We start from the raw sequence: 17,052 nt of genomic DNA on the forward strand, positions 1-17,052 counted from the left end.
GAGGAACAATTTATCCCTATTCTACTCCACTTCTCCAGCATATCCATAAAACCACCCATTCTAGTTGTACAGTGTCAGTAAAGAAATCCAGTGTTTCTGTTTCCCATAACAGATACATCCTCTCCTGTTTGTGAATGTTTGCCTTCCTCACTCCTGCCTTTTTAACTATTTCTCTTCATTGAGATGCACTTGTGTGACACACTATTGCCTTTATGCCCCAGGCATACAACGGCTGTATAACAGAGCAGAGGTAACCTTCAACACATACAATTCACTACAAGATTTTGTAGGTATTCTTGGGCTTCAGGAAATTGTTTTAAATGGCATTTGAACATACTGCTCATTGTTGTTTATACTTTGGACAATCTACTGTGGATTTTTTTTGATCTCTTGTCCTGCTGAGAGACCAAGAGGGTAAGCATCAAACCCAGTATAAGCTGTGAAATCAGTTTTATTCCTATTTGTAGCGAGAAATTTTTATCTGTCGCTTTCTAAAGTCACATCAGGCCCATCCAGAGATCAATGCCTGTCCCTTGCTTATTACTGCTCCTTGGGAAAGGGAGGCAGGTCATCAGTGCAAAGGGTCAGCTTCAGTCAGCTATCCTAACCACAGAGTTGGTTTAACACAGCTACAGAACAGTGTCCAAACAGGAAAAGGAAGGCACTAAACTATTCTAGAAAAATACTTAAAAATGCTCATCTAGCTATCTAATTGACAGAAGAAAGAAAGAGAGATTAGGATAATACCACATCCAGGGTTAGTATAGTTGATGAGGTTTCAGGCATACCTAATGGAGTATTAGCACATATACTGACATCTTCTTTACTGTTGAAACAAAACATTGAAAAGCTCTACCTGTTCCTAAATATCTGAAAACAGAAATTTTCATAAGTATTAAAAAGCCATGTCTCTCCAGGAACTAAATATCTGCTTTGGAAACAGCAAAAGTTTTATCTGCTGTCATTAAATAAACATGACAAGACAATAGTAGTATTTGAAATCCAAGCACGACACTGACAGTTTTACTGCCTTTCACAGACACTGTCATTAGATAAGGAAAATACTTAAAACTGCATTAAAGACACTACAGTACTGCAAACCTTCCAGCTTCTCCAGGGACTTTTTTTGGCCAAGAGATATAAAGAGACTTTTGCTCCCACCAGTTAATGACATGAGCTGTTACTGGGATTTTCTGAAAGAATACAAGATCTTTCATGGTCAGTGGCAGCTCATGAACCACTGTGACTGCACTGGAACCAGTGATGAGGAGTTTCATTTCTTTGATAAATTTTGAAAGATAATATACGAAAGCAAAAGTCAAAACCAGAACTAATTTCTGAGCTAGTCTGTGTTTCAGAGAAAACAAAAAGAAATTTAATGGCAGAGCGCCAAAACCTCAGACATCAAGATGACTTTATCAAACAGGTCCTCACTTTTTGTCCTCCTGAAAAAAAACAACAAACCAACCAACCTAACCCAACACCCAAAACAAACAAAAAACCCCAAACCCCAACAACAACAACCCCAAATCCCAACACTTCCACACCACCACCTGCCCCAAACCCAACCCCAATGGTCCAGGGAAGTGCAGGACTGCGTGTCTCAGGCTCACCCACACTAGTGCCCACATAGCCCATCACACAACTTTGACGTAGGGTTCTGTATAAACCCTATGATTTTCAGGCACATTTCAGGCTCTACCTCCTTTTCACTGGTTTTGATAAACAGATGTGCAATTTAAACTGAAATGATCAAGAGTTTACTCATGGGACTCTTTCTAAGACTATTAGACAGTGTACAGCTATACATCACTGTAGATCGGTTCTAAGTTCTTTCATATTATTAAAGTGCAGGTTCGGTTTCTAAAATGAAATGCAGGAGCTACTAGTTCAGGAAAGAGGGACAATGAGTGGGGAAAAGATCAAAGAGTTTTAAAGAATGGACTTTACGTCAGGGCTGGTTTAGAGAGGTTCTCTCTTAAGCAGCAATAAGATAAGGGCATTTCTAGATGATACAATATCTTCATTGTAACCTCAGTCTGTAACTCAAGCATCAGGCTTCCTATAAAATAAAAGCCTTTTGAACAATAATTGCTCTCTTTATGTGCCTCAAGCCCTGCAGCAAAGTCATAGAAGCAGTGAGGTCTGGCTTCAAGAGGAAGCTGGACCAGCCCCCACCGGCCACCACCTTGGACATCCTGCTGTTGTATCTGAAACGCCGCTGCCATTGCCAGTCCAGCAAACCTTGCGCACAAAGCTCAGAAGCCCCAGAGGAACAAAACTGCTGCAAGGGAGATGAACCAGATAATGGCTGCATGCAGTCCTAGACATGGACAGCACAAGGAACACATCAAAAACCACATGGAAGCAGCTGCATCTGGCAGCAGTAGTTCAGGCACCAACTGTGCGGTAGGAAGGAATCTGACTGAGTCCCTAAATGTTCAAGCACACTGTCCATCCCACCCAGTGATATAAAATGCCACTGCTTTGATTTTATACACGCCCAGGCTTGCAGAGAACGTTTCAGGTGAAGTTCATCACTACAGCAATCTCCATGATAATGATCTACATAGCACTTCTCAGACATGGGTCAATAGAAGTCCAGACTCTTCTTTTCTCCTTCCGTCACACAACGGTGACACCAGATGCAGAATTTACAATGCAAGCACCTGCCTGATGCTGAACAGGGACCTCAGGAGCAACTCTGCAGCCTGGTGCAAAGAGTAGGGTAGGGGAGAAATGAACAACGGGGTTCACTCATGGACTTTCTTGGCCATCAGCTGGTGGCAATGAACCTGATTTTTGCTACCTTTAATGATTCACCTTATTAAATCTAAATAGTCTTATTAGCTCTCCTTAATCCTCCCCTGCAACTGCCTCTTGCCTCATCCCTTCTCAGAGTCACAAGTATAGTATTTTCCCATGGAACCCAGCAAGACCCTGTATCCTACAAAAAAATAAAGAATTTATATCATATAAAACTTTTGATCATGAATAATCTCATTTTGAGCCAACATCTTAGGGAATGAGCTACTAAAGTATTGTGCAAACTAAGCTCAGAGGTTAATGCCCTTTACTAGTTCTTTTCTGTGGTGGAAAAGTCCTGGAATGAAGCTCAGTACAAAGGTACAATAGGGAAGAAACTGCAAATGTGAAATACTGTACATTTCACATCTATCTTCAGAAAAAAATTACACAAAACAGTAGCCCAAGCAAGAAGGCAGACAGACCAAAAGGCAGGAATTTTTTCACACAAAGCTTACACAACATCCTCACCCAAACTACACTTTATATTTCCCAATATAATTCATGCTGCCATAAACTGAATGCAAATGCATACTGCATAATAGGGAAAATGTCACAGTTTTGGTAGGTTATATGTAGCTATAGATTGCATGGGTTTGTCAAGGAAAAACTGTTATAAGCATCAGTGGTACATAGACCTAAGAAAAAGAGACGCCATTTTATTTAACACAGTTTTGGTTTACATAGAGGCCTTTTTGGGTATTTTGTGGGAAGTGACTAGAAAACAAAGATTCATAAGAGACAATCTCAGGAGAAATGGATTTTTATGACTCAGAAAAATGATAGGGACATGACAGTTTTACTACTCAGCTGTGAAACAGTTTCCACCCATTTTTCAGTTTTCTGGACAATAAGCAATGCAGTTCAGTGATTTTTTCCAGTCATCCGAGCACATATGCCTGGAAGCAGTGCATGCTCTGCTGGTCAGGCACTGGACCTAAATCAGATTCTGACCAGTTTCCACTGCAGAAACTTCGGGCAAGTAAAGAGAAACCAAAGAAATGAACCAGAAGTCACAACCACAGAAAAATATTGTGTTATCTTGAGGTTACTAGCACAAAGTTCAGAGAGTTGAGCTGCCTCAGGTCTCCAGTAGCTCCACAGAAGCACTGTTCATCATGTATCATATGAAGCAGTACAGTGACTACACCACATTCCAGCACAAACACTGTAGGGAAGTTCATTTTATCTGCAAATGCAGGTAAATGCAGAGCTGGAGTTCTCAGTGAGCATCAGCCTGCAGTTATGGGAATTATTAGATAATTACTGTTATACCACACTAAGATTGTTTTCAAGCAAAGTTTCAAAATTAACTCCCTCATTAAGACCTGTGCATCAGTCTTCCTTACAGAGCTTTGGGGTAACAAAATGATCACCACTCCCTCTTACCCACAGACACCCATCCCCACCTGCATCCCACCGAATTATCTCCTCCCAGAACAGATGCAGCTTCAGTTCTTCTTGTACTGATTGATTCCTGTTTACAGTCGGGAAGTGTAAACACACAACCTTTTGAAGGTAATTGGATGATTTAATTATTGCAATCCAATTACTTTCACCTCCTTCCCACATTCAAATGTTTCAGTAATGGAAGTTATTAGAAAGATTAAAACACAGGCCTGCTACGCAGTAAGTGACCCAGTGGAACCATGTTAAAAATACCTAGCGGATCCACGATTTGCAAGAAAGCAACCCTCCAGCCACCTTCTAAATCGTCCGTGTAGCAAAGTCAAAGAACAAGAACCTACCAGGTCACCAGCCCAGCAGCTTCCAGCTGCCAGGTAGAAACATCTGTTCAGAAGAACACAACATGTTTTTTTATTCTAAAGCTGCTATGAGCTATCAACTCAGTTAATGCTCATTTTTACAATAAGTTACGCATACTTCACTCTGCAGAAAAATAAATTAATTATGCAGCAGAGAAAAAAGTAAGCTTATGCTTTTGAATCTGTCAAGTGAAAGCTGGACATACCCATTTCAATATACATACCACCAGCAAACAATTTCTAAGAAATCATATTCATATTTGGATACATTTACGGGAAAGACTGATATTTGATCCCAAGCACTAAATTAAGCCCCTGGCTGGAATTTACAACAAACATAAATGCCAATATACTATAGCAGAAAGAATTTCCTCAGTTTTACTCTTCTTTTCCATGCTGATCTGAAACAATACCATGGCATCAGGTAAGAAAACAGCACAGCACCTGGGAGCAGAAATGAATGCAGAAGAATAGAGTTTGCAAGTAATAAAGAGATACAGAGGAAGATGAAACATCCTGGTTCAGTCATGCCCTTAGGCTTCTGTTTATTTTTCATATAAATATTTTCCTTGGTTAACTATACAGTGCAGCATCTAGTAAATTATGGATTTACTGTGGGGGAAGGAACACACATTCTAAAAACCATAGGATGATGCGCTCTCTTAGCATTTTAATTTCTGAATATAAGTCATCTGCATCACCCACTGCACAAGACTAAATTAAATCATTAACTACTTCATTGCTTCTTTGAGGTTATTTCATGCATTAATCAGAATATAACCATTCATTGCAGATATTTGAGAATCCTAGCGTAAGGAAAGTAGGGTCCTAGCTGCAAATAGACAAGAGTATGCACCACCCATTAAAGTGTCATCTTCCACTTACAGTATACTTATTACATTCAGTCACAAAGCACCTAACATTTAATCCATACAACACAAAGTTGTAGGGGAAAACCTGTGTTTCTTGGATTTTGAGAAGAACATCAATCATATCCCAATGAAAATGAACCTCTTTCCAAGCAAACAGCTGTCAAATCCTAACATCCACACAGAATCATAGAATGGTTTGGGTTGGAAGGAGTCTTGAAGATTGTCTAGTTCCAATCGCCCTGCCACGGCCAGGGACACCTTCCACCAGTCCAGGTTGCTCAAAGCTCCATCCAGCCTGGCCTTGAACACTTGCAGGGATGGGGCATCCACAGCTTCTTTGGGTTCCAGAACTCAGGTTCCAGTGCCTGATCACTCTCATGGTAAAGAATTTCTTCCTGTAAAGGTTCCCATAAAGTTGTTACCTCCCAATTTACATGTGTATTTCTGCCACTATATGAACTTTCACTTTAATTCATTGTTCTTTGTGCAAAAAAAAACCAAACAAACAAACAAACCCAACCCTCATACCTGTATGGTACAGTTAAGTTCCTTAGCAAATAAATAGGACAATCAGCTGGTCACGTGCAGCTACAGATGCTGAAGGCTTATTGAAAAACCTCCTCTAAGAACAGATAGGCTTTTGTTTTGTAAGTATTTATGAACAAATATGGCACTGTTTTTCCAGAGACAGCAAACACATCTACATGGAATGTATCTGCATGCTCTGCACCACATCAAGAAGCCTCTGGAAATGCTCTCCTTGGGGCATCAAGGACTTTCTGCAGGGGATTCCCATTTCCAGTTCCTCTAGATTACCATTCAACTTGAACAATGATTCACAGGTGATGGAATGTTCCTTCAGCTTTTCTGATCTTTGCTATTTTCTTCTCAGGGTAGCTGGACTCAGTGATATTTTCACTGTCCTCACACAAACCCAACTCCTACCTTCTTTGCTCTGCTAGAGGAGGCATGAAGCCACCCTTGCTCTGACCCAGCAGGACCACTTCAGCTGGAGAGTCACAGTACTCCCTGGGAAGGAAAGGAGCAAGCCCAGCAGCTTTAGTGCCAGTAAAAAGGGGTGGAGAAAGCAGGGCAAAGCAATTCAGACTCAACCTCATCCTGAAAGGTTTGTTCTTCAGCTGCGAAGGAACTGCAGCCTTAAAGTGGCCTGCTAGGGGTTCTCAGTTTTCTTCTCATCACACATACTGAGTGCTTTGTCAGATGCCAGCAAAGCCCAAGCCTCTGACTCTGTCATTTAGAGGTGATGTGACATTCCGAGGGCTCATAAGACAGTCACAGTTTGTCACCTCTGCATTCCTGTGGGGGATGCATGGGGAGATGCAAATCAGCACAAGGGAATAAAAACTGTCTTCAAACCTGTATTGCAAGCCTGAATGTCACATCCTAAACCTAATGGTTCTTTATTATTAAAAAAAAAAAAAATTCATCTTAAACATGCATTCCCTCTTCAGATCCAGCTACTTCTTTCAGATAGCCTCATTACAGCATTCTCATTCTTCAGCTTTCAACATCATACTCTGCTAATTTTATTCTACCGTCTTTAAGTTAGTTAACTGCTCATTTCATTGAAGATCCTCTTGCTCTTGTGCTACATGATTGGAAGCTTCTGTTGTCTCTACGTTCCCCCCTGGCTAGTTGCTGTGTATACTCCTCCTATGATTTCTTAAATGCTTCCTCTTTAAGGTAATCAACCTATCCCATCTCTTGGGAAAGCTGTTCTTGGGTCCTGTTCTCCTTACCTGTTGTCCAATCTCTCTAATGAGGCAATATCCTGTCTGAACTGGCATCTTCTGTACTAAACACAGCAATCCAGACACAGATAAACCTGCTGAATAATAAGAGCATTATCATTCCTTTCTTCATCCATCTTTTCCCTGTATGTACCCTAGCAGCATTTGTTTATTTGGCAGCAGCTGTACGTATTTTTTATTCACACTGGCAGGATTTAGAAACTTACAAAATATGAGTGAAAGAAAAACATTTATTTATCAATATTAGATTCTCTCTGCAATACATTGCCATCCACTTACTATATTCTCCTGCAGTTCTTCACATCTCTCCAGACCAAATCAGCTTATCTGCTAATTTGGGGCAGACAAGTGGCCCAGACTGCACTGGTAAGGGAAGGAACAGAGGAGTCACCAGCTACAGCTCCTAGGGGCAATCCCTGAACCACCACATGTTCCTGGCAAAGAGAGATGGAAATAAAATCATAAAGGAGAGCAATGGGCTGAGGCAATCACATGCCAGGGAACACCTTGATGGTAGACATCACACTTTCTCCTAGTGAAGATGGGTTGGGAAAGTCATGTCTATTATATAAGTGTAGGAAGGACAAAAGACCAACTCTCTCCTCAAGTACAGAAAAATACATTATTTAAATATGTGAAATGATGTATTATATTACAGTGCAGCTTTGTAAAGATGCCTGGTAGAACGGACAGGAGGCCTCTGCTTAGGTAACAGCTACCCATGCACCAAACCAATAAAGCCTGTAGCAGTTCCAGTTCATTTATCTAGTTGTTGCCGTATCGCTAAGTTCTGCTTTGCAATAAGGGAAAGCATCCAGTTCATGGCAAAAGCATCAAACATTACTAAAACTTCTCTGCTGGCACCTTGTTACTGGCTTACTTTACTAACTTATTTTTCTCTAGAGGGTTACAAGTCCTCTGCAATTCCTGTCCAGATGCTGCCTCAGCTTGCATTCTCCAGATCTTTATCACTGCCATTCACAGAGGAAGTATCAGCCTTATCTTGGAAGAAACAGAATTGAGGTCTTCAGACAAAATCAGCTCTAAAGACCTGCTTCTTTGTTTTGCAGCCCCTCACATGTAAATCTTATTCCAAGCTAATACAAAAGGCAACATCCTGCAGTTCAAAAACAGTAAGTTCTTACTAGGTTATACTATTAGGCATGATGAACACAATAAAATTCACAGGAATCAGAGATTTGAGGCAGAGTACTTTCAAAGCAAGGACTTTACATAATAATTGCTGATTTAACTACAGAGCAACTGTACAGCTTCACTGGAAAAGGCTGATCAGCTTTCCCCATCCTGAATAAAGATGGGGTGCCTTACCAGAGGCCTTCCTTTCAGTGAGCTCCCACACCAGCCTGCCCAAATTGAGACAAGTAAGGATTCTTAATTCACATAAAAGAACGCTGACAGATATGAAGGCTACAACAGACGCAAGTCATTTTATAACACATGCCACAGGCCTGGCCCACCACAGAAGCACAGTGCATATGCAGGTTTCAAGAGTCCCGTCATCCACTGTGCTACACCATTAGCGACAGCGTATGCTGCATGTAAGTGCTGTACCACCCATTCTGTCATGGTCAGGATGGTGTTGTGCTATTCCACTAGCAACATGATGATATGCACTGTTTCTTCTTAGGAAAGGGTAACTTGATATTAACAAAGAGAAGTACACATCACTAATCTCTGAATTAAGTAATATTTTCACAGTGACCCGAGTTACGTACAGAGCGGTTGCATGCACATGAACACAGCTTGTTCCACATCACTCCATTCAGAGATGTGGCCTTCCAGCAGTTAGCATAGGCATGGACAGTACAAAGAACAGTGTCTGAAGCAATGACTTTGGGCTGTTCGAGGGTGGTTGAAAGCAGAGGATGGCAGCAGACTGAAGCAGACTAGATCTATCGCTGACCTTGGCAGAGGACACCAGATTTTAAATGGTAAAAGACAGCTGAAGACCACCCATTGGGCAAGTAAATCCTTGTGCTATTAGTTAAAGCATAAAATCAGCTCACAGCATCTGCCAAGCAAAAAGATGAGCTGAGATGGGGTAAAGGCAGTTAATGAGGGAAGGGCCCTTTATGATCTCTTTGCCTTGCAGGCTCAGCACTGCCTGAAAAATTAAATTAGGTTTGTAATTTTGACTCAGCTATTCACAGGTCAGACAGGATTGCCTCATACATGGAGGGCAGTGAGGGGAGGAACAGCTTTCCCTGCAGGCAGATAAGCTACTATGAAAAAAGGCTGAGACGATACATTCAGTCACCTCAAGCCATGAGATATGCTTCCCACAAAGTAAAATCCATTCTTTCTGTTTCAAACATCCATGTGTATTCTGCTGCATCAAGCAATTCCTCCTCCCACTCTCCTGTTCTGGCATCTGAGACATGCTGAAAACATCCAGGCGGAACAACCTGATAGTCCAGTAAGTCTCTTCCATATTCCACATCTACTATAAGTAAATTGTGTCTTCTTATCAAAAACACAGAGTGAGCTTTGAAGGGATATATCCAATTTGTGAGCAGTTATCAAGAAATGTAAACCATTAACAATCTGCAGCAGATTAAGCAATTACCTCAATTCAGAGATGGCCCAACTACTGAGCATCTGAAGGGAGGCAGCACACATGGAGGGCAGTATTTTAATAATTTACTCAGAGGTCAGTGGCAGGTTACAATTTTTATAATCAATTTCTATTCCAGTTGTGGGGGAAGAGGGAAAAATACCATTCAGAGATTAGAGAGAGATGTCTTGTGGGCAGGATCTGCCCTCTAAAACAGATCAGCAGGACAGCCTGCTCTAAGTAATACCGATAAACAGTAACATCGAGTTTACAAGAAAGACCCAGAACAGTTATGACTTTGAACACTGCAGTGAACAAATGGGTTGTTCTGGAAATACACAGAAATTTGCATCATCTGTGCTGCACAGTATAAACAAATGCGAGCTAACAAAGGCTCTTAGAAATGCAACAACCAGATCATTTCACAAATGCATCTTTTTCCACCCGGCACTGTACCTTTAGAAGTTTGTCTTTGCTTTTCTCACTTCTGTTCGTTTGTTGGTTTTTGTTTTTTGTTTGTCCAGACCATTTAATGGTTTTGCTTGATTGAAATTTTGAAAGGGAAGTATTTCTGTAGAAGGAAAGAGAAGCTCCTGGTGTGGCAGCTACGTGGTAATTAGAAGCCACTGAATGCTGAACTACATCTCAGCTTTTCCAGTGGTCAATCAGTAACCTCTGTTTAAGACATAGGAACTAAAGAAGACAGCCCGGTAGTCTGCTTCCAAATCATGCACTGAAAAGCTTAGTGTCATTTTGCTGTATTCCCATCAGTTCTCCCAATCATCCCACACTGTCTGCTCCTCTGGCACACTTCACTTTCACACACCTTTCAACCACGTTATTTCTCTCCCCAGAATTTTGGCTTCAGCGCTCTGGTTCAGCAAGGGCTGACAGTGATTTACAAGTCCTACTAGACTTGAGCTTTTAAGAATACTCACACTATTGGCAGGAACACAAACTTCAGGTGTGTTTGTGTGGGGGAAAGGTACAGATCCTCCCTCTGCATCCCAATCCCCCGGTTTTTGGAAATACCCATTAACCAGCAGGTACCAGACTTCCAAGGTCACCTCTCCTTAGCAGCAGCAACTCTTCAGCACTTGTGTAACCCCAAGCAACTGCAGAGGTAGCCCACATACCTGCTCAGGCAGCTCCTGTCCCCTTCCTCACCAAGTCAATCATGGCTTCGAAGCAGTGAGGCAAAGACAAATATAGCTATTCCTTCCACCTCACTGCAAAGGAAATAATTGCTTCCCATTTGATTTCCATTTCTGCACTGGTTATAGTATCCCAGCCTACTCCCTGTTGCCTGAGAGGTATCACACATTCACTGTCTCTCAATTACTCAAAATGATGGAACGCATTTTAATAATATTTAAGGAGGTTAAGAAATCCATTAATAAACTGGGAATTACTACAGGCTGCTGGTGGAAAAGGAGCTGCTGGAACACAGAAGAATATAGTGGATATATCGGGTTTTCAAAAGGCAACATCTGGCAAATAAAAACAGCTAAACACACCAAACACCTTTCGCATCACCAATGCACAACATGTTTTATACCAGCTTTCTGGTGCTAGTGTTTCTCCCAGTCCAAGCTGCCCCATTTCACTTTTGTATGAGATGACTACTGGATATTGGTATTTAACAGCATTCAGCATTAGCAAGGATGTGCAGCTGCTCCAGCAGTTCACGCAGGAAGGAGGCAGTCATCCTTTTTTTTGAATTTTGAATTGATAAGACAGGGCCATCAAAAGAATGAATAAACAGGAAGGTGAGGAAAGGACAGAGTGAGTTGAGAGGAGTTGTGTTAGAGATAAAAGACGAATGGGAAGAATAAGCAGTAGGGAACAGGTTATAAAACAAAAATGATACCAAGTCTGCAGTAAGGGTGGCAGTGAGAGGCTGGTTCAGTAACCCTTGGACAAGAAAACTGAAACAGCACAGTATTTTGGTAATAATTCATCCATCCAAATGGAGGCAACAGGCTGAAGACAAACCCTTCAAACCCTGAGACCCTCCTTGCAACCCCAGTCACTGAGGTCTCAAGAGGGCTTTGTGTATAAGGTTACCAGAAGGAAGGGAGAAGTCCAGCTCCACAGTTTCCATTTACAAAGCAGTGTGGTGGTGACAGATGTAATGAAAACCCTTCCAGCTGTACTCCACAACTATTTCCCTGTGTGTAACCTCCAAATATCTAACATGGAAAATATTTTCCACATTCAGGCTTCTCCAGACAGTGTACTTGCACTTATGTCGGTACCTCACAGATATGAAGTTCTTGCTCTGCTAATTATACTCGGGATACTAAACCCATTAGACTGTATCAGCTTTCTTTTAAGAGATGGTGAGGTTTTCTTGTCACTGAAGGCAAAAAAGGTTCATTATTTATCATTGCAAAATAAGCATATCAGAAAATAAACAGTAGTTTGAAAAAGAAAGTCTAACACAGACTACTATCTGAATTAAATTTCAAGTTATCTTTCTGCCAACTGCATACTGCAAAATTTGTACTTGTAAGAAAACATTTGCACTGTACAATTTTTCAGGGAGAGGAAGAGCTTCACTTCAATTGGCTTCCTGTGCAGTGCTTGTCAAAAATGTCAAGTCTCAGGACTAGCTATTAAGAAGCTTCTCCTCTCATTCCCTCCCTTGCTTGAGTCAAGTTACTACCAAGTCTTAAGAATAAACCACTTATTTTTTTTGAAAGCAGCTTAGTTTTTTAATTAAAAAGAAAAAAAAAATTAAACACACACGGTCCTGTTCACAGAATATTTACCAAATATTAATATTAGTCAAAATAAAACCCATATGTTTGAGATGCTTCTAAATCAATCCTGGACAGGTGGGGAAAGCAGCACCTCCACCCAGCTCCACAACAGAACTTAAGGACAGGGACAGCAAACACCAGCAGGTCTCTGGAAAGTGCACGTGTTTGGGAGCACTGCCCTCCTGAAACATGTAGATGCTCAAAAATTGAACTCTCATTAAATATGGCAGTTCAAGCCAACCAATGCAAAATGCATTGCGTGAAATCCCACAACCTCCTCAGACCAGGACACCCTCCTGCAATCCTAATCGGGAGTGCATTAGCACCTGGATCCCAAAATCTCACCCCAGGACCTGTTTTTACTCTGTAAGAGCTTAGCTGTAAGAGCAGTCAACTAAGAGGACAAGGCAGGTAGTAAGATCTGAGCATGTGGGGACTGACACCATCCTTCCCAGAATCAAATCTCGAACACAAAACTGGGTGGGAATAACTGAACAAAAAGCTGATGCTAGGTCCCCTGGAAGGATTGACATTAGCCTGGCCATTTTATCCCCAAGACACTCAGAAGTCTCCTGTGTCTGCTAAGTTCTTACAGCAGAAATTAACCACTACACAAACTTATCAAAGATGCAGCAGTTACCTCCAGCAGCAGCTAAAAACATACAATCGAGACTGCATAAACACCAATTGAACAAGGATTTAACTTATTTGCAAGAAAGGATGGATAATCGCACATTCTCCGCATACACTTTCCATTTCTACTTCAACAATTTATTTCTTTTTCCCCAATTGCCTAAGTTTTTTCAGATAATACATAACTATAATACATCGCCAAATAGCAACACAAATGCCACTCTGATCTGCAATTTTAGGAATCAGTATAAATTTAGTTACATAGAAGGAAGGAAAGCCAAGTCTGCATAATTGATAGCTATTCATAATTTAAATTTGACTCAAAATCTGCTCCTGTCTCTTCATATCTGATTAAATATTGTTGTTTCCACAAGATTTTATGCAACAAAGGCTGAGCAGAATTTCTATTTTTGTACAAAAATACTATAAAGACTGTTGTAAAACTCTTATGTCCCAGGTATTCAAGATACTTATGATTCAAGGTACACAGGAAAACTGCCTGGATGGCCAGGCCCAAAGGATTGTCATGAATCAAGTTAAATCCAGATGGCAGCCAGTCAAAAGTGGTGTTCCCCAGGGCTCAGTATTGGGGCCAGTTACCTTCACTATCTTTATCAGTGATCTGGACGAGGGGATCAAGTGCACTCTCAGTAAATTTGCAGATGACACCAAGATGGCTAGAAGTGTTGATCTGCTGGAGAGTAGGAAGGCTCTGCGAGGGATCTGGACTGGCTGGATCGATGGGCTGAGGCCAATTGTATGAGGTTCAACAAGGCCAAGTGATGTGCCCTGCACTTGGGTCACAAAAACCCCAGGCAGCGCTACAGGCTTGGGGAAGAGTGGCTGGAAAGTGCCTGGCAGAGAGGGATCTGGGGGTGCTGATTGACAGCTGGCTGAATGTGAACCAGCAGTGTGTCCAGGTGGCAAAAAAGGCCAACACCATCCTGGCTTGTATCAGGAATAGTGTGGCCAGCAGGAATAGTGCACTGATCGTCCCCCTGTACTCAGCACTGGTGAGGCCCCACCTTGAATCCTGTCTCCTGTTTTGGGCCCCTCACTACAAGAAAGGCACTGATGTACTGGAGAGAGTTCAGAGGAGGGTGACGAGGCTGGCGAGAGGCCTGGAGCACAAGTCTGATGAGGAGTGGCTGAGGGAACTGGGGCTGTTTAGCCTGGAGAAAAGGAGGGTGAGGGGAGACCTTATTGCTGTCTACAACTACCTGAAAGGAGCTTGTAGCATGGAGAGTGTCGGTCTCTTCTCCCAAGTAAGAAGCGACAGGATGACAGGAAATGGCCTCAAGTTGCATCAAGGGAGGTTTAGATTGGATATTAGGAAAAACTTCTCCACAGACAAGGTTGTCAGGCATTGGGACAGGCTGCCCAGGGAAGTGGTTGAGTCGCCATTTCTGAAAGTGTTTAGAAGATGTGTAGAGCCCCATGAAGCATTCTTTCTTTAGCATGTAACACGAAACTATATATATGTTTCAAAGGGGTAAATGATCAGTGGCTTGTACTTTGAAACTGGTCTTAGTACAGCTTAGCAGTGCTCTGTGACTTTCAAAATATAGGACCAAAGCTTTCACATGACCTGAGACAATGGAGGTACCATCACACTCATCAGAGCTGAGGCTTGGGCTCTTCTACTGGCAGCCCATGGAGCAGCCCCAGTGCAATGACACCAGTCCCACTGGAAGGATGTTACCCCAGTATGGCGTAAGCAAGGAGCTAGAGATGGCACGTAAAGAAGCATTCATGTCCCATCTCCCAGAGCTACAGGACATGATGAAGCAGTGCTCTGCTCAAACTAAAGATATTTCCCTGGTGGTCTGAAGCAAAGGCTTGTGGACACAAATTATCTTGACAGCTGTTGATGATGGCAAGGAGATGGATTCACACAGGTTACAGGCCCAATGCTTGGGCCTCTGGTGGTGCAGCAAGCAAAAACAGGGGTCTGGTCAGAGGACTAGGCCACAGAGGCCACGAGTGCCACCTCAGTACTCCAGCTGTGTTCAGCCCTGGCTGCAGCCCCATGGGTCACTGGCTGATGTCACACACAGGAATCTGGCAGCACATGCACTTCTGCTCAGCATCACAGCCCCAGGAGACCTGCCCTTCCCCCAGATATCTGGCTGAAGTTAGTTTTAAGAATATTGAACTATTTTTGGTCTCAAATTCAGGCTTTTTAAACTCACAGTTAGAATCATACAATCATTTCAGTTGGAAGAGACCCTCAGGATCATCAAGCCCAACTCAACCATGTCCCTAAGAACCTTGTCTAAATGCCTTTTTAAACACCTTCAGGGATGGTGACTCCATCACTTCCCTGGGCAGCCTGTTCCAATGCCTGACAACCCTTCTCATTAAGAATTTTTTCCTAATATCCAATCTAAGCCTCCCCTGGTGCAACTTGAGGCCATTTCCTCTTGTCCCATCACTTGCTACTCAGGAGAAGAGACCAACACCCTCCATGCTACAACCTCCTTTCAGGCAGATTGTTACAGATCTCAAATTAGCAGAAATGTTTACATGCAGGCTAGTTTTAAGGCTGTGCCTTCTTTAAACCAGCAGCTTGTGTGTTTTGTTTTGTTTGTTTGTGTTTGGTTTTTTTTCCTTGTTTTGGTTGGTTGTGTTTGGTTTTGGTTTTAAATCACAAAACCAATTTCCTATAGGCAATCTCACTCCCCACCAGCAGGGACAGCCACATGATCTTGGTGCCCCGGAGATGTGAAACACACCTGGATTAATAAATGACACAGGCCTGGGACCAGTCTCTGGCAGCGAAGCCACCTGGCACAGATGCCAGCAGCTGCATCCACACTTTGTACTGGGAGCGGTCCCTGGTCCAAGCTGACTCTCAAGCCCTGTCTGGGGATTGTTGGATGCTGTGCAAATTGGCTCATGACAAGAACAGTGCCTGGTACCAACAATCATATGGTACAGCCAGCCAGATCCCTGTGCCTGAATACATGCCCTCATGCTATTTAATTTACTAGAAATACAGTCATTATAGCAACTGGCCCTGGGTTCAGTTGCCCACTTCTCCCAGCTGGGTCATGCAGTCATTGAAAAGAGAAACAATATTGATCTGGCTGAAGTCTGCCCTACATACACCACCCTGTGCAATACTGGGCTTGTTCAAAAGGACTGGGAATTTGGAACAAGCAGTGGTTTGCTGTTTCTGCTCACAAGAGCCTTTCTTACTTGTTACCTTGCACACCACAATAATATCTCAAGGTGACCCATACTTTCCCACTTTTCCTCCTTCATTTTTATGAGTCTGAGGTCAGTGTAAAGGCATTGGCCAGAAACTGAATAAAAAGCATTTTCTGCCTTAAATAGTCATCACACACAGCCATAAAGGGAAATGAAACTAAAACCAAAAAGACAACCATTGCCTGAATAATGCTTGAGAGTATCACAATGGCTGCCTTTCAAATTAGGAGCCTGCCTGCAAACACAGGCAGTATCATTTATTTCTGGAAGAATACCATTGAGTCAGAGGTAGCAATACATGCACGCACCTCATTTTTTCAAACCTCAGTTTGCACGTTTTAATCCACGTGCAAAACACTTGAACACAGATCACTAAGCAATTACCTATGTAGTTTGCTTTTCCTCGCATCCGGGATTTTTGTCAAAATGATTATTTATCTACTTCTCTCACATCACTTTGTATACAAAACTCTTGCCTATGTAGTTAATAGTGCTGGTTTTGTGATTAAGAGGTTAATAACAATTACACTTGTTTCTACAAGAATCTGGTTTCTTAAACCATGTAAAGATGTCTGTTCTTGTCAAAAAGCGCAGGGGAACACAAGCTCAGTTTTAGAGCAAATGAAAGACCATGGGAGACACAGACGGAAG

At 42.2% G+C, this 17,052-nt stretch overlaps 1 protein-coding gene across 4 annotated transcripts in view; it reads right to left on the bottom strand.

Annotated features, from left to right (window-relative positions):
* WDFY2 (WD repeat and FYVE domain containing 2) overlaps window positions 1-17,052 on the bottom strand; it is a 66,991-nt gene that overhangs the window by 37,568 nt on the left and 12,371 nt on the right. The gene's annotated exons all lie outside the window — the stretch shown is intronic.

This window comes from Columba livia, chromosome 1 (genome assembly GCF_036013475.1).
Source record: "Columba livia isolate bColLiv1 breed racing homer chromosome 1, bColLiv1.pat.W.v2, whole genome shotgun sequence".
NCBI lineage: Eukaryota > Metazoa > Chordata > Aves > Columbiformes > Columbidae > Columba > Columba livia.